This window comes from Topomyia yanbarensis, chromosome 3, assembly GCF_030247195.1.
Source record: "Topomyia yanbarensis strain Yona2022 chromosome 3, ASM3024719v1, whole genome shotgun sequence".
Lineage (NCBI taxonomy): Eukaryota > Metazoa > Arthropoda > Insecta > Diptera > Culicidae > Topomyia > Topomyia yanbarensis.
In genome coordinates, this window is record NC_080672.1 from 265427952 (window position 1) to 265452302 (window position 24351).

The 24351-nt window shown below is 37.6% G+C and overlaps 1 long non-coding RNA gene across 1 annotated transcript in view; it reads left to right on the forward strand.

Moving 5' to 3' along the window:
- The first annotated feature begins 682 nt into the window (after positions 1-682).
- Positions 683-24351, forward strand: part of LOC131688321 (uncharacterized) — a 116424-nt gene continuing 92755 nt past the window's right edge. The window contains exons 1-2 of the long non-coding RNA XR_009305231.1: positions 683-1310; positions 12972-13080. This is a non-coding gene — a long non-coding RNA (uncharacterized LOC131688321). The remainder of the gene's footprint in view (positions 1311-12971; positions 13081-24351) is intronic.

Genomic DNA, 24351 nt, shown 5'->3' on the forward strand with positions numbered 1-24351 from the left:
GTAGGTCTCATCAGCAAACAGAACCTCTTCGCTTACGGGACATCGTAAGTTAGAAGTCGTTTAATGTGTTCACAAGCAGTGCTTCTAATTTTGGACTTAACGTCAGCTCGATGCATTAGTCAAGTGCCGGGGTTCTGAAGAGACAAAGTCGAAAGCAAATACCTAGACTAACTATAATTAGGGTTTTTAGTGTTACAAAAATCCTACACATCCTTAATAAGAAATGTACAAAGGTCTGACCACACTGCTAAATAATTTAAATGTGTTTTTTATTTAACCCGCTTGGTATGACAGAATGGTAACTCTTATTTTTCCTGCGTAAAATGTTCTCTCAGTCATTCGGATCCATACCTCAATTTAATTTATTGAGACACACCCTATTGCGTTTGAAAATCTAACGTGTGTTTCTGCTTTACACACAATTGCACGCCACAGCGAAGTATGCTGCGTGTAGATTGCAATCATTGAAAACTTTATCGCTCTCTCGGAAATCCATGTATACATTTATGTAGTTTTGTATTCATTTTCCCGTCGCGTCCTTTGTTTAGGTGTGTCTGTATTATTATTATTCATCTCTCTCGCTCTTTACACATAACTAACTTCTCTCGATTTACGATCATCATCGTCGTTGCTTGCTGGCCATCCTCTCGATGTTCGTTTGATTTTCATTCATAAACAAACCACCATCGGGAGCGCATTAGTGGGAGCAAAGTTACGCGTGATCGCGGCTTCCGCGCCCGCGCCGGTGCGGGTGTGAATCGCATCGAACGTCGTGTGCGTGCTTTCTTGCTAATTAATTTATTCATAAATCCGTTGTACTATGCAGGATCGTGCTAGTGAAAGGGAAGAACAGTGAAAAACCTCCACGTCCCGAACTTCAGCCAATTGTGAAAAACAAACTAACGTGTAGTTGCTGTGAACTGGAGAAATGAAGGATAATATTTTCGTGAATCAACTATATTCATTAACCGGTACGTGACAGCGTTGTGAGGATCCATGGTATTACAGTTGAGTTACGAAATCTCAACAATGTCAACGAGTTAGAAGAGCCTTTACATTGTGATTTCGTAACAGTACAAATTGATTTGAAATTTGGACGATGTGTTACGGTGAATAAATACACTAGTTGCATGTGTAACAGTTTCTGAGGTGGAATTAAAAATATTCTTGAAACTAATTTTTTTTGGAAAAGTACCGACGGTATACGCGACCTGATTGATCGAGGATGTATCATACATTTGACCAAGTGAATATTTCTCGGAAGATAAAATTCAACAGATATTTCAAGTGCAGGACACCTTTATGGTAAAGTAAGTACGTAATGTAAGCCACGTTGCTATATACGCGGGTGCGATTTTGGCAACAATCAAAAAACAATCCGCTTGAAATACAAACCATCAAAATGCGCCAGCCCGATGTATCCTTTTTCAACATTGAACAACTCCGCCATTTTTCAGCCGATTTTCACAAGTAAACAAGTTTTTTGGGATATTTTATGCCATTTATTATAAACCAAGTTTGGAATGCCACGTCGACTAAATGACTACCCCTATTTGATACACGAAAAAACAGTTCTTTTGCGGGCATTTTGCATGACATTGGACAGCATTTCGGGCTTAATCGCAGCAATTTCAACTCGTATATTAGCATTGAGTTCGTCAAGATTCTTAGGTTTGCTAGAATAAACTTTACTTTTCAAGTAACCCCATAGAAAAAAGTCTGGTATCCATTTTTTGAGACAACGCGTCCTGGGAATTTGCTCTGCAACTTGATTGTGGCGGCTGCGGTGTGGCAAGGTGCCCCGTCTTGTTTTTCAGACTTTTTTTGAGGACAAAGTGCGCCAACATCCAACGGTAGCGTGCGCTGTCGATGGTCTCTCACTCTTTGAAAAACGAACGCTACGATTTCAGCGCGTTCTTTTGGTGTAAATCGGCTCGCAGCTAAAATGACACTAATGCCGTTTTCGATTGAGAACCTAGAAACTAACCCAGGTTAGTTGCTTCAAACGAACGTTTTTAATGAAACTGAGTTGGGTTCTCGCCAAACAGCGGTGGTGTGAGCGAACCCGAAATATATTTCAGGTTGGAACCCAACCCGGTTTTCAGTTCAGTGGCGCATAACCTACGTTGGAAACTGGCTTCAAACAAACGGTTTGACAGCAGTTAGGTCCGAAACTGAGTTAGTTTCTGCTTCAAGCGAAAACGACATAAATGACGTTTCAGAATTGTGTTTATCTGTCAAAATCGGTTGGAAAATTGCGAAGTGGTTCAATGTTGAAATAGGATACATCAATATGGCGCACCCTGTATTGTTTCAAATCTGCTAGAAATAGATGTGGCATCACTAAACGCCATAAATGTATTACAATACCCATAACCGGATCATACGGAAATAGGATCCCTGCTCTATAGGATAATTTTTTTACAGAAATCTTTGGGCTGTAGGCTACCGCATACACGATCTGCACGACTTTGCATAACATGTAAAAAATTGTATGGGCCAACAAAATCTACATTCCACATACGTATATATAGATAGCAAAGTAGTGGAGAGGGAGTAAGATTGTACATGTACGATTTATTTTTGATAAGGATACATGTTATTTGTGTAACCGCAAGTTATAGTTAGTTCGACTATGTTGTTAACTAATATATATTTATGGCTTTTAAAATTCACGGAAAAAAACGGAAAAATTCTTAAATGATGCTCCATTGATAGGAACTCTGAAACACGACGTCGTCTGCAATGAAATATTCTACTTGTAAATTTTGTTCTTCAAACAACACCAGCAAAGATTATAACAATTCTCATTCAAGTTATATGGCGGCAAAAATCCTTTGTTAACATCAGACCACCATGTGCACTAGAGTGGCTCGACATATGACATTTTTCAGTACAGTACTTTCTGAGTTCTTTTTGTGGTCCCAAATGCATGTGCAAAATTTGGGAGCGGTCGGTTGCTTCCTGGGATTGCGCATTGCGTTCAAAGTTTGTATGGGATTTTTAACGGAGAAATCAATTATTTTGCATTTACGTTAATAAAGATCCCTATTTCACTCAATATGAAAAACCACTAGAAAAAACTATAGTTCAAACCTTGGGTAACAACTTTGTCGAAGACGGTACCTAGCTACGAGTTTTCAAAAAGTAGTTATAACGATTTTAAAACTTAGGGTTCAATACAATTCCTTTTCTTTCACTATATCGATCATGTTTTTGCCTTTCTCATATAAAGAAAGGCTATGCAATCACTGTAAAAACCCACTTTTTAACCAAGGCCCGGAGGGCCGTGTGTCATACACCATTCGATTCAGTTCGTCTGTGTGTGTATGTATGTGTGTATGTGTGTGTGTCATTTAAACTCACACAATTTTCTCAGAGATGGCTGAACCGATTTTCGCAAACTTAGTTTCATCTGAAAGGTATAACGCTCCCATAAGCTGCTATTGAATTTTTAGTTGATCCGACTTCCGGTTTCGGAGTTACGGGTTGAAGAGTGCGGTCACACAGCAAATTCCCATATAAACTGGTACCACCATGATGTTCAAATGATGTAAAACATATTAAAATTAATGTAACATTACTCTAGTTTGCGGGTCTGGATCACTAATGGTCAATCAAAGCAGCTTTGACCACATTGGCCACCTATGACGGTTCATGACGCCCCCGGGGAACCCGCCAAGTTCCTAAGCTAATATCACACCCATTCCACAACGAATTCTCTACCGATTTTCACAAACTTGATTTCAAATGAAAGATACAGTAATGCCATTGACTGCTGCTGAATTTCATTCGGATCTGACTCTTGCTTCCGGAGTTACAGGTGTGTTAGTAAGGATACACTGGAATTTCCCATATAAATCGGTACAATCGTAATACCTCAGAGGCTAAAAACTATTGAAATGGTCACCAAATAACTTCTAATCGCAGATCTAGATCCCTGATTGCCAATCAAACATTCTTTGAATGTATTGTCCACTATCGACGATTCCTGAAGTCCGGAATTCCGGGCATATTCCACAATTAAAGTCACATCGGTTCTTCGGTGATGACTGAACCGATTTTCTCAAACCAAGTCTCAAATAAAAGGCAAAATATGCAGTTGAGTATTGCGTCGCAGAGCCCACCGTCTTGCCCTTACACCTCCCTCCTTCATCACTCCCCTCCGCTTGGACCACCCTCATGCCCGTATTTCCTTCAACCACCCCGTATACCGAAATAAGATGAAGGATTTCTGGCGCATCCTCCACTCCCACTCTACTAACCCCCCATTCCCTCCACTTTCAAACTCATTCCACCAACATTTCAAAATATAATCACATGAAGATAACATTGAACTCATGCTGATTAAGCTAATTAAAAAATATTCTTTTGCCTTTCTCATATAGAAAGGTTATGCAATTGCTCCAAAAACCGACTTTCTAACCGAGGCCCGGAGGGCCGAGTCTCATATTACATTCGACTCAGTTCGCCGAGATCGCAAAATATCTGTGTGTATGTATGTGTGTATGTATGTATGTATGTATGTATGTATGTGTGTGTATGTGCGGATTTGTTAACAAAATGTCCACATCGGTTTCTCGAAGATGGCTGAACCGATTTTTACAAACTAAGATTCAAATGAAAGGTATAATATTCCCATAGGTTGCTATTGAATTTCATTTTCAACCGACATCTTGTTCCGGATTACGAGTTGAAGAGTAGGGTTACAAAACAAAATTTGTTGATTTGTCCACATCGGTTTCTCGGAATTTTCTGAAACGATTTTGACAAACTTGATTTTAAATGAAAGGTCTATCAGCTGCTGTTGAATTTCGTGTGAATCCGAGTTCTGGTTTCTGAATTACAGGGTGATACGTACGATCACGCAGCAAATCCCGATTCTAACGAATTCTGCGATGAATGTTAAAAGGGGAATTTTTTCCAAAATGTAAACACAACTGTTGAATTTGTAGGTCACCAACAATCATTCAAAGTCTCTTTGGCCACACTGGCCACTATCGACGGATCCGGAAGCATCCAAATTCAGAATAACGGTTATAACCATTCTCGAAAATGGCTAGACCGATTTGATCAACTTAGTCTCAAATGAAAGGTGTTGCGTCCCCGGAAACTGATATTGAATTCCATCTCCATCCGACTTCCGGCTCCAGAGTTACGGGTTGTGGAGTGCGATCACATAGAAAACTACGATTCAAACCGATACCGCGATGAATGCAAAAAGGTGCTCTTATATATATTTACCAAGTGTAATAAGAATGAAAGACATTTCCATAATGTTATATTGTACGAACCAGCTATTAAATCATAGTTTGGAGAAATGAGAAAGGCACAATTGCACCTCTAGGTGGATTAAAACAGGTTTTTCGATTATCTACTACTACAACACCTTAAATTATTATATTGGTAACTCACGAGAAATATCTGACGCTCTTTCATTAATGACGAGCATGTAATGTTTTGAACGAAACCTTGAATTGTTTAGAGGCTGATCGAAAACTGGCGCCATCTTGAACAGATGCAATTGTGTTTATGTCCTCTTAACTTCGTTTTGGCATTTTTCGCACGAAATTACGTTTAATTTTCCTGACAAAATAATTCTAATTTACATTATAGTAGTGACCTATAGTGTCCCCAAACGGCTGACCTATCGTGCGCCCAAGCGTGTGTTTCATATTCATGTCCGTATCGAAAAATATCGAAACACAAACACAAAACTCGTGCTCAGCAATAATTTTTACGTAAGACATTTTTTACTCCATACCTACTTGACCCCATTCTACTCTACTTAGGCACTCGACTCGACGTTAATCATAAATCCTTTAGGTATAAGTACGATAGGTATAAGTACGTTAGGCATAAATACGTTAGGCATAATGGGCGATTGACATAATGGACGTTAGGCATAATGGGCGATTGCATAATTCACAAAGATATAAAAATAAATGCAAGGCTTTCTTTATTGTAGAGACTGCAACCTTATGCGTGATTTTTCGGGTTAGAAAAATAATAAATAATCAATTTAGAAGCATCGAATGCATAATTCTTTCTTTCATAAGTTGTTTTTCAAAGGTATATATTTTCTTCTTGGACAACTACACAATGCATGTATGTAAGATCTATGCTATGTTTTGGTCATATGCAATTTATCGGTTGTACGTCGAGAAATTAACGCAAGCTGAGTTTCCGCATGCCAGGCATTCGGTCAGTTTTTTTATTTCAGTACGGATTTATTCAACGTGATAATTTATGCCAATCGTCCATTATGCCTAATGTTCGTTATGTCTAACGTATGTTATGCCTAACGTCGGCGGATTAAAATATACCAGTCATGAATCGATCTTTTGGGTTCCTTCAAGAGGTAACTGAAAACAAGAGTCAACGTGTTTCACTGAGCCGGGGACTGATTGGCTAGCGGAAATAAAATACATAATCTATCCCGCACTGTGCATAAAGGAAACTTGTGGGTTGGCAAACTACTTTTTTTTATTCATTTCGTTTATTTGATAGGCACAAATGCGTTAGCTTGGCGGTGCCAATTTTTTTTGTTTTTACATTTTGGATATTTTAAAACTATGAGGTTACAATGTTGAAATATTTTTTGTTATAAAAGATAAAAATTTTACAGCTATCTTAAGACTAGAAATAAGATTCTATATACAAGAGAGGGGGCAAAAAAAATTTTTTTATGAAAAATTTTAAAACAAGGAATTCAATAGTAATAGTTTTTAGGAAATATTTACAGTTATCTTAAAACTAACAATATAGTTTGGTACACAAAAGGGGGAACAAATATTTATGAAAAATTTCACCGGTGTTTTAAAACTAGGGATACAATTCTATTTACAAGATGGGGGACAATAGTTTTAACAAAGAGGTAAAATTACAAATATCTTAAAACTAGGAATACGGAGCACAAATTTAATTTTTTATCGGGGACTTATGCTTGGTCAAGATATTCAGAGGGGGGATTATTTCCAAAATCGGTGTAGAAGCAGTTGTATCAAGGACAGGGTAGAGAAGGCGTAGATGGTGACCGGGAGAGAAGAGCAAAACTTGCAACTTTCGGACAAACGGGAGATCAGCGAAACAAATTAGAAACTCAGTCTAGTAGGTCGGATTGGCGGATGGTATTCTTCGGACCCGCGGGGAATCCTTCAAAAGTCATCGGACCTCGAGTCGCTCTCGCTTCACTTTCCGTAGTGGTAAGGGCGACGGCGGTTACATAGTGGCAGTCTGGAGCTGATCGGTTCCACAAGGCAGGGGGAAACTTCTAAAAACGAGAAAAAAAAGAGAGGGGCTAAATTGGGATATTTATCGTTTTTATGAAAGTATAAATAAGGGACATATAGGGGAAATCACGATTTGCCAGCATATCTCGGACTGGGACATTGTGTGGTCTACCTCGGGCCCGAAGGGAATCCTTTAACTGAGACCTGGCGTCCAAATACCCGGCGCATACCCAGACAACGTGCTCGATGTCATGATAGCCCTCGTCACAAGCGCACAGACTACTCTCCGCAAGCCCAATACGCCGCAAATGCGCATCTAAGGTGTAGTGGTTGGACATAAGTCGGGACATTACACGAATAAAATCCCAACCCACATCCATCCCCCTGAACCAAGGCTTCGTTGATACCTTTGGGATAATGGAATGTAGCCATCGTCCAAGTTCACCATTGCTCCACGAGGTTTGCCAACTGTTGAGTGTCCTCTGACGACAAATACTAAAAAATTCGTTGAAGCAGATTGGTCTTTCGTATATGTCACCATTTAATGCGCCCACCTTTGCTAATGAGTCGGCCTTTTCATTGCCCGGGATAGATAAGATTTGGTAAGATTTGTCAGATAACGTACACAAGGACTCCCGTATCTTCCCCAGGAAATATGGGAATTGCTTTTTGGGCTTCATCGAACGAAGAGCCTCGATAGAGCTGAGGCTGTCCGAAATGATGAAGTAGTGATCTGTGGGCAGAGTGTCGATGATCCCAAGGGTGTACTGAATTGCAGCTAACTCTGCGACGTAAACTAAAGTGAGATCATTGAGCTTGAATGAAGCGATGATAGTATTGTTGAAGATACCGAAGCCAGTAGACCCATCGAGATTTGATCCGTCAGTGTAGAACATTTTGTCACAGTCGACTTCTCGGAATTTATTATAAAATATATTGGGGATCACTTGCGCGCGTATATGGTCCGGGATTCCATGAATCTCTTCCTTCATGGATGTATCGAAGAATACAGTATCCGAAGTATTTAGGAAACGAACACGGTTGGGAGTATATGAAGAAGGATTAATGTTCTGTGCCATGTAGTCGAAGTACAAGGACATAAATCGGGTTTGAGAATTTAGCTCGACGAGCCTCTCGAAGTTTTCAATCACCAACGGGTTCAGAATGTCGCATCGGATGAGCAATCGATATGAGAGTTCTCAAAATCGATTTTTTAGCGGAAGAACGCCCGCCAGCACTTCGAGACTCATCGTATGGGTTGAGTGCATGCAACCCAAGGCAATGCGCAAGCAACGATACTGGATTCTCTCCAGTTTGATGAAGTGTATGTTCGCAGCGGAGCGGAAACAGAAACACCCGTACTCCATCACGGACAATATCGTTGTTTGCTATAACCTGATCAGGTCTCCTGGGTGGGCACCCCACCATGTTCCAGTTATTGTCCGGAGAAAATTGATCCTTTGTTGGCATTTCTGTTTCAGATACCTAATGTGACATCCCCAGGTACCTTTAGAGTCGAACCAGACCCCGAGATATTTAAATGTGAAAACCTGATTGATCGTTGCACCCATTAATAGAAGCTGGAGTTGCGCCGGCTCACGCTTCCTAGAAAAAACAACCAACTCAGTTTTCTCTGTGGAGAACTCGATACCCAGCTGAAGAGCTCAAGCAGACAAATTGTCCAAAGTATTTTGTAATGGTCCTTGCAGGTCGGCAGCTTTGGGTCCTGTAATAGAGACCACCCCGTCGTCTGCAAGTTGCCTTAGCGTGCATGAATTGGCAAGACAATCGTCAATGTCATTCACGTAAAAATTGTAGAGTAGGGGACTTAGACATGAGCCCTGGGGAAGACCCATGTAGCTAAATCGCGATGTTGTTAAATCGCCATGCGAAAAGTGCATGTGTTTTTCAGACAACAGGTTTAGCAAAAAGTTATTTAAAACTGGTGAAAGACCATGCTGGTGCAGCTTCTCTGACAGAATGTTGACAGAAACTGAGTCAAAAGCCCCTTTAATATCCAAGAAGACTGATGCCATCTGCTCTTTGTTAGCATAGGCCATTTGGATTTCTGTAGAAAGCAACGCAAGGCAATCGTTCGTCCCTTTGCCTTTGCGGAAGCCAAATTGTGTATCTGACAGTAAGCCATTTGCTTCAACCCAATGGTCGAGGCGAAACAAGGTCATTTTCTCGAACAACTTCCGAATACAGGACAGCATTGCAATCGGCCGATACGAGTTGTGGTCGGATGCTGGTTTTCCTGGTTTTTGGATGGCGATGACCTTCACTTGCCTCCATTCATGAGGCACAATGTTACCCTCAAGAAACTTGTTAAATAAATTCAACAAGCGCCTTTTTGCAGTATCAGGCAGATTCTTCAGCAAGTTGAATTTGATTCTGTCTAACCCTGGGGCGTTATTGTTGCATGACAAGAGAGCAAGTGAGAACTCCACCAAAAAGGTGTTTCGTTCGCGGTATCGGGAGGAGACGCGGCGCGGCACGTTTTCTGTACCGGGACAGAGCCCGGACAGATCTTCTTGGCGAAAGCGAATATCCAACGGTTTGAATATTCCACGTTCTCGTTGGTACTGTTTCGGTTACGCATACGTCGAGCCGTACCCCAAAGAGTGCTCATTGCTGTTTCTCTCGTTAACCCGTCGACGAAACGGCGCCAATAACTGCGTTTTTTGGCTTTCATTAGACTATTCATTCACTTTTCTAACGACGCGTACTGTTGATAGCTAGCGGGTAACCCGTCTTCCCGGAAGGCCTTATATGCAGTGAGCTTTTACGCGTACAGCTCTGAGCACTCTTTATCCCACCACAGGGTGGGAGACCGTCCATGGGTATTCGCGCTGGTTACTGGTTTAGTTTGAGCTTGATTCGCACTGTCCAGAATCAAGCCAGCCAAAAACCTGTACTCTTCCTCCGGAGGAAGTTCTTGAGTGGATTCGATTTTAACGGATATCGCGGTCGCGTAACTCTTCCAATCAATGTTCCGGTCATACGGTCATTGATTGTTTCCGATGGTCTTGAACCGTTAGCAATTGAAATCACGATAGGCAAATGATCGCTACCGTGGGGATCAGGAATCACCTTCCACATGCAATCTAACTGTAGCGATGTCCAGCAAAGCGATAAACCCAACGCGCTTGCGCGTGCTGGTTGTGTAGGAGTCCGCGTCATTTCTCCCGTGTTTAAGATGATCATGTTGAAATTATCGCAAAGATCTTGGATTAATGTTGATCTATTATCATCATGAAGACAGCCCCATACCGTACCGTGCGAGTTAAAGTCTCCCAGAACTAGCCGCGGTGCCGGTAAGGATTCCGTGATATTACAAAGCGTTCGGTGCCCTACCGAGGCTCTAGGAGGAATGTAGATGGAAGCAATGCAAAGGTCTTTACCTTTGATTAAAACTTGACAAGCGACAATTTCAATGCCTGGTGTCGAAGGGAGGTTAATTCGGTTGAAAGAATAGCACTTTTTGATCCCCAAAAGTACTCCCCCATAGGGGTTTTCTCGATCCAGACGAATTATATTAAAGTTGGAAGTTGAGATTTATATCGGAAGTTAACCAAGTTTCACATAATGCGAAAGCATCACATTTTAAACTATTTGGTAAAAATTTAATGGAATCGATTTTCGGGAGGATACTTCTGCTGTTCCACTGTAGAACAGTGATCGAATCGCCCAGCAAACCAGCAATCGTACATAAAAGTTTACAATAAATTACAAATAATGACAGACTAAATCAAAATTACAAATAGTGCAAACAAAAATTATGTTTTGTTGTAAAAAGTTCACATAAAATGCAAATCTGTGATCGAAATACAATTTTGACTTGAAGTTATTTATTAGTTCACTACAACTTAAAACAAAATTGTACATGCGAAAATTTTGAAACATTGTATAGAAATTAATTTGCAATTGGATTAAACTGCAAAATCGTTCAAAAAAAAATAGTCGCCTCCTTATAGCACTTCGCAAATTCTCTGCCAGACAATATTTGAGCAATAAAAATGGCTTGAATAAAGAATGTAGGTTTTGATTTGACAGGTATAGAAGGTATCTTGAAGGGCCATATTTAGGTTGTATTATGGTATTTTTAGATCGTAATCACAAAGCGATAAAAATGATCAAATATAATCGTTGCTTGACAGTGTATAAATAGGTGAGTACATAGCGGCTATGCTGAGAATACGAAGATCTCAGGTTCGAAACTGTGGAAGTAAATCGTAGCAGCTAATTTAATAATTGATGTTCCAGTAACTCCAAACTCACTCATGAAAAACATATATCTACCAGTGTGGGCGTAACTATGTCTTATAACAGAATTATAGAAATTTCATCCTGATTTTTTATTTTCATGTTATTTTTTTAAAAAAATACTCCTTGTTACCACATTGGGGACCTTAAGCTGCATAAACCTTCATGTGTGATTGTAAAGTTGATCACATATAAACAGATAAGCTAGATGATTGTATATTGCTTCTGATGAGATAAAAATTCGTCGTAAATCACATAGTTCTACTATACCGATTTGTTGTACGTATATGGCCTCCACTTTTGTTCACATAGAAGGGATCTGTGCATTTTATACAATCAATTTATATCGTTTAAGAGTACAGTTAATCAAATTGCAACTTATTAAAGTGAATCAAAATGTTGGCTGGGCGGTGACCTCGTTCGATGACTTAGCCATCGAAGGATACGATGATGATTATATAGATGAGTGGGATACGTGTTGAGTATTTTAAGAATGTAACCGACTTTTTCACTATTGTGTTGAACATAACCAGCTAATGAATCATAGTTTGGATAAATGAGAAAAACACAATCGCATAAACCTAGGGATTAAAACAGGATTTTTAAAGGTTTTAATAAACTATACGTACCCAAGTAACAATTGAAGTTTTATAGCATGCTACAAGTGAAATCTAAATTTTACGAATGGCTATAACACTACCATAAAACCACCGACGAACCGACGTGCCACATGGAACAAAAAATGCGTCAGATATTGTCCTAATTGTTTAAATTAAAATACGTTGTTACACTAGCGGCATCTGTATAATGGTTCGCGTGGTAGTCTTCGTCGATACCACAACAGTACGCAAAAACCAAGGTGTATCGACGTTGTAGCAGATATGCTAGAACAAACAAACTTTCTTTTAGCATGTTGAATATCGATTTTCCAGCTTTTTATTATCCAATGTATGTACTATTTAACAAAACTATCCGTTACAAGCAAAAAACTAACATAATACATGCATTTTAATGAGCAATGAATACTATTTTGATGCATATTACCACTACATACGCAGCTGAGGGAATTGCACACATTCTGTGATATCAATATACTCATCGAGAAGCCTGCCGAGCGATCTGTCGTAGTTTGACAGTAGTGATCGTCAAAAGTCGTTATTTTGTTTGCGACACTTTTCGAATGCCTCTATCATGTCGGTTCGTCGGTGATAAAACCTCAATTGTTACTAGGGTAATTACCCCTCTTTTTCACTGTAAAAGTCGATTTTACATTGAAAACTACTGTAGAGACGCCAAAGTTTACTGTTTCTATATTGTAACATAACATTGAATTTTATTGTAAATTACTGTTCTGTCACTGTGAAAAATATGGTTTTGTTACTGTACATCTCTATTCGGGTGTTTTGTCCGTATCTGTATCTAATTGCACTTGTTTCTAATTGGAATAATAAAGCTGGTATCATTCGTTTTCAGCTACTACAAGTACAGAGTATCTGGTGGCAATTATCGCAGTGATCATCTCGGGAATTCGTATCCAGTAGACAATCATCGTTGGTTTGGAAAACATCTTACGTTATTTCAGGTAATATATATTGTTTGCATTTTTTAATATTTGCGTTAGGCACAACCGGAGATTAGGAAAGACCCCTAACACGAAGTTATCAGAACTCAGACACTGGGATATATCAATCTCTTCGCTTCATTCCGAAGACGCCTTATAATAACAGACATCGCCTGAGCATTGTAAAATACTAGTGTTTGAGTGCAACGAAAACTCCAGTCGAGTGCCCAAATTATCTCCCTACCCATTGTGCCAATGCGTTTAATAGTGATGACAGACGTAGCTGCAAAAGCTTACGAAGAGATTGTAGTGCCAAGGCTATGCTATTTTCTTGGAAGTTATACAGTCGTGATTCGCTTGTTGGGCCATACCTCTGTCCAACTAACGAATTTGATTCATTAGTTGGAACGACTGACAGATGTCAAAAACTCTCCAAAGAGACGTTAATAGTGCAATTGCATCTATTCACATCTCTAATAATTGTCAGATTGATTGTCAAAGTAAATTTGACATAAGATTTTGACAATCAGATGCTTTTTAGTTGGACAATGGTCCAACTAGCGGAGGTTCAAATAAAAAGCGGTCCAGTTAAAAAGTGTCCAACCAGCTAATCACGACTGTACTTACTACTTCAACGACCACGTATCGCTTGTGGCAAGAATGGCGACTTTTGGGCAATCCACATATTGAACAGTTACAAAAGTAAGCCAATTATTTGTATATGACTTCGTGTCACTTGCGAATTATAATTAGTTTTACATATTTTTTTTGCGTGCAACATTGGTAGAAAGAAACTAATGGTTTCCGTAATGCGTTGGTTATTGTTCAATACTTGCACGTGATAAGGTGAGCAATAGGGTGTCCCAAAATGACATCATGTTAAAAAAGTCGTCGGGCTCACTTCTTAAATGGAAGGATAGGGTATTAGAACCACTTTCTTCTTCGGAGTGAGTTTGCTAAAACGCTTCCTACTGGTGGCGAATTTTGATTTTTTGAAAAATGGGCCGATTTTGGATAAAATTTCAAATTTATGCCTGTTGAAGTGGTCCTGAACTGTCTTAGATCTTTTTTCAGCATTTTTTATTTTTCTGGAGATCCAAACGGAGAAGTTTTGATAGTTTGTACAAATTTTGAACTATAAGAGCGTCAGAACCATTAAAACTTAGCAAAAAGTGAAATTTTTGGTGTTTTTCAGTATTTTTTCTTCAAAACTGGGTATCTACAAAATTTTAAAAGTACAGAAAACGCTTTATATAGTTGAGCCGAACTCAGAGGCGTAATTTTGCTGAAGAAAGTGTATAGCTACGGCTAATGGGGTATGAGTTATTTAAGTTTGTGTTAGACAACCTTTGACATTTTTAGCAATTTATCAAAAATAATGCTGTTCCAAAAAGTAAATCAGTTCAAATGTGCTTTGACCACACATTGTTTTTCGAAAAATAGAAGGAAAATGATGAAAAATGACGTTTTCTGTACGTCTTTAGTATGTCAGGACGAGGTTTAATGAGCATCTGATAATTTTTTTTTTTTGTAACTTAAATTATAAAAATAATGATAACTCTGCTAATGACGCCAAGTCTCTAAAGATTTTTGAAGAGTTAATTCTCCATAATTACTTCTAGGAGCCATCTTCAACAAAACAATTGTGTCAGAAGATGCGCTGTATTCTGTTGTAAAACTTTTTCGAGGATATTTGCCCTAAATTTGACTATTACGGAATTATGTGATCAAAACAGTAAATATCCGTTTTTCAACACTCACCTCACTCTTCTGCATTTTTCTCCACTTCAAAGTTCCTAACATGAAAATAAGACTTTATATACAAAATGTAAATACGCCAATCAATTCAGCCTTCCAATATACGCCGTAACTTGCCATTAACTCCACATATTTGTTTAATTTTAATGATTTTCAAACCCACTAGGCAATGTTGCAAATGTTCTTCACCAAACTAGTTCATTCGTTCATCCTCAATGCGATATTCGTCGTGTTATTCACCCATGCTTCGAATAACGCTACCCCGTTCGCCGCACGAAGGCACCGAATCACCGAAAATGAACAACACAAAGAAACAAAAAATTCGAATCTGATGTCTGCTGTTCGCTGCTTGTTCGCATCGTTGTTTGTTGAATTTAACCATTCATGCGATGTTCATCTTCACGCATCATGCCGATCGGCACACGAATGGCCTAGATGATAATCGCCACTAGCCGTTCTTCGCTTAGGATTCTTCGTTCTTCATTCCTCCTGCATTGCGTCATAGAAAAACAAATTCCTTGTTCATTGCTGGAAGGGTCAGTTTCTTGACCGAAATTGTACAGAAATGCTTGCTTGATATGTTCGAAATTGGATGACTTTTGTTATAAAGAAGCATTAGTAGTACATAATGATTGCTTGTTGATGTTTTTTGGTTAATGATCAGAGTCGAAGCGGGAAGCTTCGTAAGCAAAGCAAAACAAATCAATTATTTTTGTAAATTTGCGGATGTCTCGCGGGTGAAAATTAATCAACACCATGTTTCTTATTATGAATCCACTAGACTATTGGAACTTCAATGAATCATAATGGGCGAGGTAATCAAAAACAATTTCTGTGTCCATAGAAGTGTAATCGAGCTCATTTACAAGTTTTTGTCAATTCAATGCATTCTGATTTAAACCAAGCTTTGCCGAATCATCGTCAGATTAAATTAGTAACCCGTTGCGGTGCGAATGTGGGCGGTAAATGGATAGTCCGTACCGCAACCGCAAAAAAAAAATAATAAAACCGCTCCGCTTACCGCAACCGCACTGCATTTACTGCACCGCACCGCGCGGTAATGCGGTAAAATTCATGTATTTTTTAAAAATTGTGTTGAAAAATTATTCGTTTATTTTGTATAACCATATATAATAAAATCTTATTCTTATTTACACGAAAATTAACTTTGATGGACTCCTCAGAATGTAACATTTATGAAAAAATTCAACTTTGCAAGTTTTATTAATAAAATGCTGTACATTTTTAGACAAATACTTTCGAAACAAGGTAAAACATTTTCATTCCTCTAAATATTAGCATAGCACTGAAGTCCTGTGAAATGTAGCTGTATTTCATCATTATACATACAAAAACGTTCTGCCGCTGCAGTTAATAGGAAAGACTTTTAATTTACTTATCCTTCAGGTAATTGAAAAAATGGAATAATGAAGTTGTATATTTTTTTCTTTCGATTTTCATATTTCCAATGAATTTGACACATGAAAATGAAACGAACGTTTTTCGCATTTTCGTAGTAAAAATCACCTTTAATTCTTAAAGGAAATTCACCAAAAAATTAAAGGAAAACACCAGTACTTCTATATATTATCCCAGTACAGTGACATAAAATATGTTGGATTTTATCAATAAGAACGGCGCCATATTTGATGAAAAAATCGTTCTACACATAACATCTCATTAGGAATCCCAGCTCAACCGGTATAGAGTTGTTGAAGATTTGAAAAACTGCAAAAGATGTATGATTTACAGCAGACAGCAGAAATGTTATTACAAAGGTAATTTTTGGAACAAAATACCCCAAAACCCTAACTTCGTTTTTTTTTTCAAGAAATGGAAGTATTCTTATTATAATACTAAGATTGCTCCCTTAAAAATATATGAGCTGTAATTTTCTAAAGGCTATTAATAGTATTTTTTCTAATATTTTTTCATAATGCCAAGGTCAAAAATTTCAATTGAAGTTGGCGGGGATTAAAAATTGTCCAACCTTTGCAAAATTTGGCATCTGGACTAACTTTAACAATTGTCACTGTCTTTGAGAAACACAAAACACCGCAATACCCTACACTAACTTCGAAAGCTTTACTTTCAAAAAGTCACAAAATTCTGCTAACTGAAAATATTAGTTGTTAATTTGGTAGAAAATATTCCCAGTTGGATGAACAATGGACGTACGCGAAAAAAAAAGTTATGTGGAATACATTTTGAGAAGGAGTCTTATAAAACGGACTGCAGAAAAATTGCAAATTTGCACAAAAATCAAGAGATAGAAATACGATGTTGAAGAAGGAATGATAAGATAATCTACGTAATTTGGACCCCTCCTTATTTTGGACGCTTTTCATACATTTGTCTCCCTTACTGCTCATTCCTCCAAATTCGTTTGGTTTGGTCTCAGTATTATTAGTTAATCTTTAAGTTCTCCAACTTAATCAAAAATCACAGTTGAGAAAATGTCATAGAAAACGATTCATAATTCCACGATTGCCATGACGAATCGGGAGAAATGATGCATGTTTAAATTGGATTTGATACCCGAGCAAATACTCATGGGTTCAAACACCACATAGCCCCTTGAAAAGACCTTAAACATGGTCCATGCCAAAATTCACAACCACCAAAACACCATAAAATGGCCTCAATAACCCATAAATACACCAACATATGGTGTTTTATATGGGATCTACCGGAGCATGGTGATGGTGTTTTCATGGGTTGAACCCATTTCAAACACCCATGACAAACCCCATGAGCATGGGGGTATTATGGGCTTTTCGTTTGCGCGGGTAGTACATTTCAATTGATTTTCAATAATTGGATTGTGAGTTTTATGTATTTGAAAAAGTTCGTTTGTTATTTTTTACCACTGAAGTATTAAATAAATAGTGTTCAAAATATGTCGTAAAAAAATGGTGCCAAATTATGTTGGACGCAGATTATAGATTTTATTTCTCGGTAACAGTATGTTTTATAATATTATACTAACCAAAATGTAAGAAATCAAATGACTATAGGTTGAATACAGATTATATTCGGATTTCTTTTCAAATCAGTTTGATCAAGTTATTTATTTTATGTGGGTGAATCTTAGATTTACGATTGATTGGAACTTGGTACTTCTAATATATTTCGAAAATGTACGTAAATTTATTTGCGCCGACAATAGAGTAGGGGAACATAGGGAGACTTGGCGTAAGATTCTACAATTGGCTGTAACGTATTCTATTTGGCACTTAAATTTAAAAAAATCTTTTTATACTTGTTTCGATTCCTCAAGGTTTTTTTTAAAGTTTGAAATGGAAAATCCTTTCATCATAGAAAATATTCTGTAATCAATTAATTTGCGTTCAATGATGTATTTTTTAAATCAAACTTTGTGTATTTATTCGAGTAAATTATTTTTTATGGAACTCATATCATGTTATTACTTATGAAGTAGTGAAATGATTTTACATAAATCGGAATATTGGAATAGTTACTACTAAAATTTGCATTCAATGAAGAAACGTTGGGGAGACATGGCCAAGATTTTATGGGAAGACTTAACCAAGTGGCAATACACGGAAACGCCAAAAATGTGAACTTAATTCATTAGATGCCAAACCTTCGAATATATCACAGGGTGTCTTTGGAGGAATTGTTCGCATGAATATTCCCCACAATCTAATAAAAATTGAAATCATGAAAGATAAAGTAAGCTTACTTTATTCATAGGGTTGTAGAGTGCCACGCACCAAACCTTCTTACCTTTATTGTGCATACTTTAGACAGTGAAAAAAGTGCCTGTTCGTGCATTTTGGTTTGCATCTTTCTTTTTTATACGTAGTTGAAGTTGGTGTAAATAAATGTCAAAATCTTCAATAACTTTGAAACGAATGAGTATTTTTACATACAGTTTTTGACAATATTATGTAGTTTTGATACCTACACATTTGTCTCGAACATTGTTTGCACGAAAAATTACAATTAAAAAAGTTATATTAAAAAAAAACTAGATATTCAATTACAACTTGCCATAGAAAACGCCTTATAAATCGATAACCTTTAGTCCTACAAGCTCAAGTTCTTCAACAAAATTCTTCACTACGAGCATTTCCAAATTTGTCGAAGACACCAACTTTATACCTCATCAATATAAAAAGTTAATTGTTTTAGTTCGATCATAGTAAGCCATGCCTAATTTCAATTGTTATCAGATTGTGGGAATATTCATACGAACAATTCCTCCAAAGACACCCTGTGATATATTCGATGGTTTGGCCTCTAGTGAATTAAGTTTACGTTTTTGGCGTTTCCGACCACTGTGTAATAGGCTGAAGAAAGATACAAAATTTTTGTACCTGCTGTTAATGAAAACCACGTCACAAAAAAACTCACCCTAAACACCAATCTATCTTTATAGTACTAGTTAACAAAGTTAGCAGTTAGTCTTATGGCTGAATTTAAGACGTGTGCGCATGCAATGTATGCTGTATAGTTAATCCCTAAAAGGAAATGCATTTAAAAAAATCTAACTTCATGAAATGCAACCTTTTTATATTTTTATTGGTATCTAAGGATCTCGACAATATTGAAAAAAAAAAAATAATTACAGTTCCTTTTTTCTTATGCCTTTATTTGCATGATTTTTATTTTTAACAACACTCTTCGTCAAGTCTCCCGCATGGGGGAGCAAAAAATAATATTTGCGTTATCCATATTTCACCCACCAAAAACTGTTCATTTTACTGCTTAAGATATGTTATTTTTAAACAGTCCTGCTGATTGAACGATTTCGTCGTGATACTAGCAAAACATCAGCAATAGATTAAATGACTATGGTATATCACCATGCGCAGATTAAAATCAAAACTTCATCCTCATTTTATTTGTCTCATACCTCATGCGCATTGGCTTGTTCCGAACAGTACAACGCATCAGAATACAAATATATTTCTTCGCCAGTCATCATTCTGCGAAGATGAAATTGTAGTCATCTTCGCCAACAGTTGTAAACGATCATCGCTATGGTGAGGAATGGTTTGCTGATTCGTTTATTCGTCATTCACTTCATAGCTTCCTCGTGCAGTTCATTCGGTCGCTCGATGAGTAGCAAGGTAAGAACGTATGGATAAAGCATTCGGATGAACACGGATTGGCCGTCGGCTTCATTCGTGGGTGAATATCAACAGCAACTTGAATATAAGAGCGAAGAACGATATGGGACGAATGCAGCTGATTCATATTCACCGTGCTTCGTTGCGAAGAAGATTCTAAAGCAACATTGCCACTAGGTGGCTATTAGTATACAACATAAATTTTAAAAAAATCGTCAAATGCTCATAGAAACCGATTCTGATGTACTAGAGACAAGCGAAAAACGCCATTTTTCATCATGTTCCTTCTATTTTCCGAAAAATAATATGCGGACTAAGCCCACTTAAGTTGTTGTGGATACTACTAAAGATTAGAGCTGAAGGCTCAACTTGAACTGTATCACATAAATCACTAACTGAATTCGTGATTGATGCTTACTTACGCTTCCCATAACGTTTCCTTAAAATCCCGTTTCCTTTAAATCTAAAACACTAGTTTCTTAATAGTGCCGAATTTGCATTATTAGCAGGGGCGGACCCAGAAAAAATTTCGGAAGGGATCTGAAACTTCGTTTTCAAAAGGAACATTGTACAATTCGTAATATGTGCGTAGGAATAACCTTATTAAATAAGTATAAGTTTTGTCGGTCAAATTTGATTTAGAACGATTTTGAGTTTGGAACTAATATAAAATCAAAACTAATTTAAAATTTCTCAACAATTAAAAAAAATCGGAGGAAGTCCGGACCACTAGAACCCTCTCCCTGGATCCGCCACTGATTATTAGTCTTTGTTTGTGGCAACACTAGACGTGGCAACAGATTACACTGTCCAGTGTAGATGGTTATTTTCGTAATTCGATTAACCTCTTGTAGTAGTACATGCGAATGAAACAGATGAAAAGCCTAATTCGGACGAGACTTGCGAAGAATGGAATCAAGAAGAACGGAAATAATACTAACGCGCCAAATTAATGCTCCTAGACTTCTAATCATTTTAATAATTTGTTTTGAGCATGAACGGTAATTATACTCCGTGCCGTTGATGAGTTTAAACGTGCTGTTTTCGGTCTTCATGAATTCGAGAGAAAAAAGTCCTCTCTTTTCACTGTTGTACAGCAACCGATTTGTCTGGTAGTTTTTTCCCTCTTGTTTCGATGATCTGGCGGACTGGCTGTTGTTGCCTACTGTACCAAACATCTCAATTAAATTTGTTCCTCTGAGAAATAATTATTAGTAATTATTATTTTCGTGTAGCCCGCTTTCTCGCTTATAATTTAATCCTCTTTCGTTAATTTTTTGTGCCTTTCGGTGCGTCTGGCTATTTGTAAGCATTCCCTTTTCTAACGAATTCTTTGCTTTGTCTGTCTAACTGAAGGTATTTGAAGATCCGTACATATTAGAGGGATTATATCTTGAGTACTTTGTAGCGAATGATCGGCATACTCGGTTGCTGAAAAAGATGTAGCTCAAGCTTAGCGAGTGTAAATTCTACCGTTAATGGATGGAAGATTTAACCCTGTATTTCTCCTTAAAAATCTCTAACTAGAGTATACTCTGAGTCGTATACAACCCAAAAAATTGCTCGCGGAATCTGACCCGGTATGAAAAAGTTTTGTTTCAAATACGTAACCATCAGTGCAGTTGTTAAATACATGTAGTCAATCCCGAATGAATCCCAATGTCAACCAGCGACCCAATACAACAGAAAAGCCGTTTAGGTCTCAATTTAACCTCTACCTCCAAAAATCGAAGTTTTGGCGCCAATTCAGATTTTTATGATCCACCAATAAGATAACAAATATATCGCACCGCATAATTGTTACAAAAATGCTGAAATTTAACAAATAGTAAGTCTAGAATTATTACTATTATTATTTCACGCTGGGTGCATTTCGTCACCCTGTTGAGGAAGACTCTTTCTAAGAGCTTCCCGAGAGTATCCATCTGGTATATGGGACTGTAGGGAACTGAATCTCCTGATGGTTTTTTTCTGGTTTGGCCAGAACCGCCAGCTTCCGGATCTTCAATCTCCTTGGGAAAAAGTTACCTTCAGACATTCCATCACTACCGTCCTGAGTATTTCTGGGAAAACCCTTCGCCACTGTCAGTCATTGGAGACTTGCATTTCTCCGGTGCTTTCTGCTTCCACCTCGCGTACAATGTCGGTGGCCATGTCGTTGGGTCATACTTGGGGAACAGTGTGTTATATTTCGACTGGCTACGATAGACCATTGATCTTTACCATAATGACCCAATAAGCGTTACTCCAAGGATTAGCATCAGCTCCACGGCACGGCTCTTGATAGCAGTCTGATTTGCTTACATTTATCTTCCATTTCTGGCGGTACAGTATACTACCTTGCATTAGGTAGTAGTCTGTTCTCTCATTCCATTGCCCAGGTATTGAAGTTTTCCCCGTGACAACCAGTCGAAGCCCGGGTTCTTGATGCTCCTGGGGAATTTGCTAATTCCCTAAGTTAATGTAATTCCTATTTCTCAGAGAATTCTCAATCGATTTTTACAAACTTGATTTCAAATGGAAGATACAGTAATATTATTGACTACTGCTAAAAATCATTCGGTTCTGATTCTTGGTTCCGGAGTTACAGGTTGGTGGTGAAACAAGTTTTCAATGAAGTGCCTGCGAAGATTCACCGTTACATTCAATTTTTAGTATTTTAAAATTTAAGGAAATATTGTTCAATTGTGGTATTATGATATGGAAATTGAGTGAATATACTATTACTCTCTGTATCGTCACAAAAAATAAAAAATGTGTCTTTTTAACGAAGTAACCTTACTACTCCTCCCCTCAAATGGGAAATTTTACTGTTTGTGAAATATCCTAAGCAGAAGATTACTCGATTTCTCCAATACTACTATATAAGAACATATTGAACATCATAACAACCACTCGAGTTTAACAGAAGTATTCTAAAACTTTTGTATGTAAGCGCTTTATTGAAATTTTCAGTTTGTTTAAGGGACAATGCTACATTTGAGGCTCGAAATTTCGCTATATTTTGGGAAATAAATAGCAATGTATCTACGGAATAGATTTTGGCATTGCTACTATGATCAGCATTGGATAAAGTCGGTAATTTTGAAAGTGCATTTTTCGCCTAAAGAATCCTTGCGCCGGAATTCCTAATTTCGGAATTAATGAATAAATGCGACATTCTTCGACCGAAAAATGAAACGATTTTCATATTCTTGTTTCAAAATCGCACAATATTTCTAACAAAAAAGGCATAATATAGCATAGCATAGGAAGTATCTATTTTTATTCTTTCCGAAACTGCTAACAATAAAAAATCGGTTGGAAAATGACAACGTTCTTATTTTTTGGTTGTTGTTGTTGTTCTTTATTAAAGACATTTTACACCAAAAGGGTGTATTCATGCCGAAGGTCCCAGAAATTGTTTTTTGTTTGCTATACATCATGATTTTGAGGGTATATTAAACTGGTCAAATACGGTTTTGCATTGCATTTGACTAGAGTAGCTGCACATTCATGTATCCCATGCTAGATCACTCGAAAAGTTCAAAATCACTGTAGCACCGTACAAAATCAGCGGCGGATTTTTGTTTCCTGTCACAGATATTTCTTTAATTTGAGAAGAACATACATAGTTCTCAACCTAACGTTGCAATAAAATCCGTCAAATGTTGCAACGACGACAAATGTTAAAACGTGTTTGTTCAAATAGATAGGTTGAAATTCTTGACAAATGCATTTCATAAGATGGATGTTATAGATGATTTATTCATTCAAGAATAGTTACATTAATCATTCTCGAGAAAAAGCGTAGCAAAGTAAAAAGACATGATTGAAATAGTTCTTGCTAAGTGATGAATCTATAGTAGAAAATAGCCTCAATATCTAGTTTTGTCAACACCTATCTGTCTTCTCTTTCAAAAGTTATCAATCGCACCCTATACAAGGTAGACGCTGGAGTGATAATTTTCGCCTAAAAATGGGACTTTCTCACCTCTCAAATACCTCTCAATGCAATGTTCAACAAAAACTAACTATTTCTTTTGAAAATCAAATAACTGTGTGGAAATTGATAACCAAATCACTAGGCTTCGGGTGAAATGAGCTCAGTCACTACTTCCTTTAAATTTTGAACAACTTTTTCGAATATTTATCGAAAAACTTCAAAAAACGCCATTTTTAGACATTCAAATGTCCATATTTTGGAAACTAGACATTAAAGTAGAAAACAAATTAAGGGGAACTGGTGTAAATTGCTCAATCCGAAAGTAATTTTATTTTACGATTTTGAAGGCAGGGTAATAATGGACTTCTTGTGTAATGTAAAGATTTAGTTATGCATCCACTATGCACGAAAAAAGTATTTTTCAGTCACGCAGAAGGAACCACGTATACGAGTGTCCCAAGAGCAGACGTCCAACTATTTCCTCGTCGAGGAGCACCACGGCGGACATGA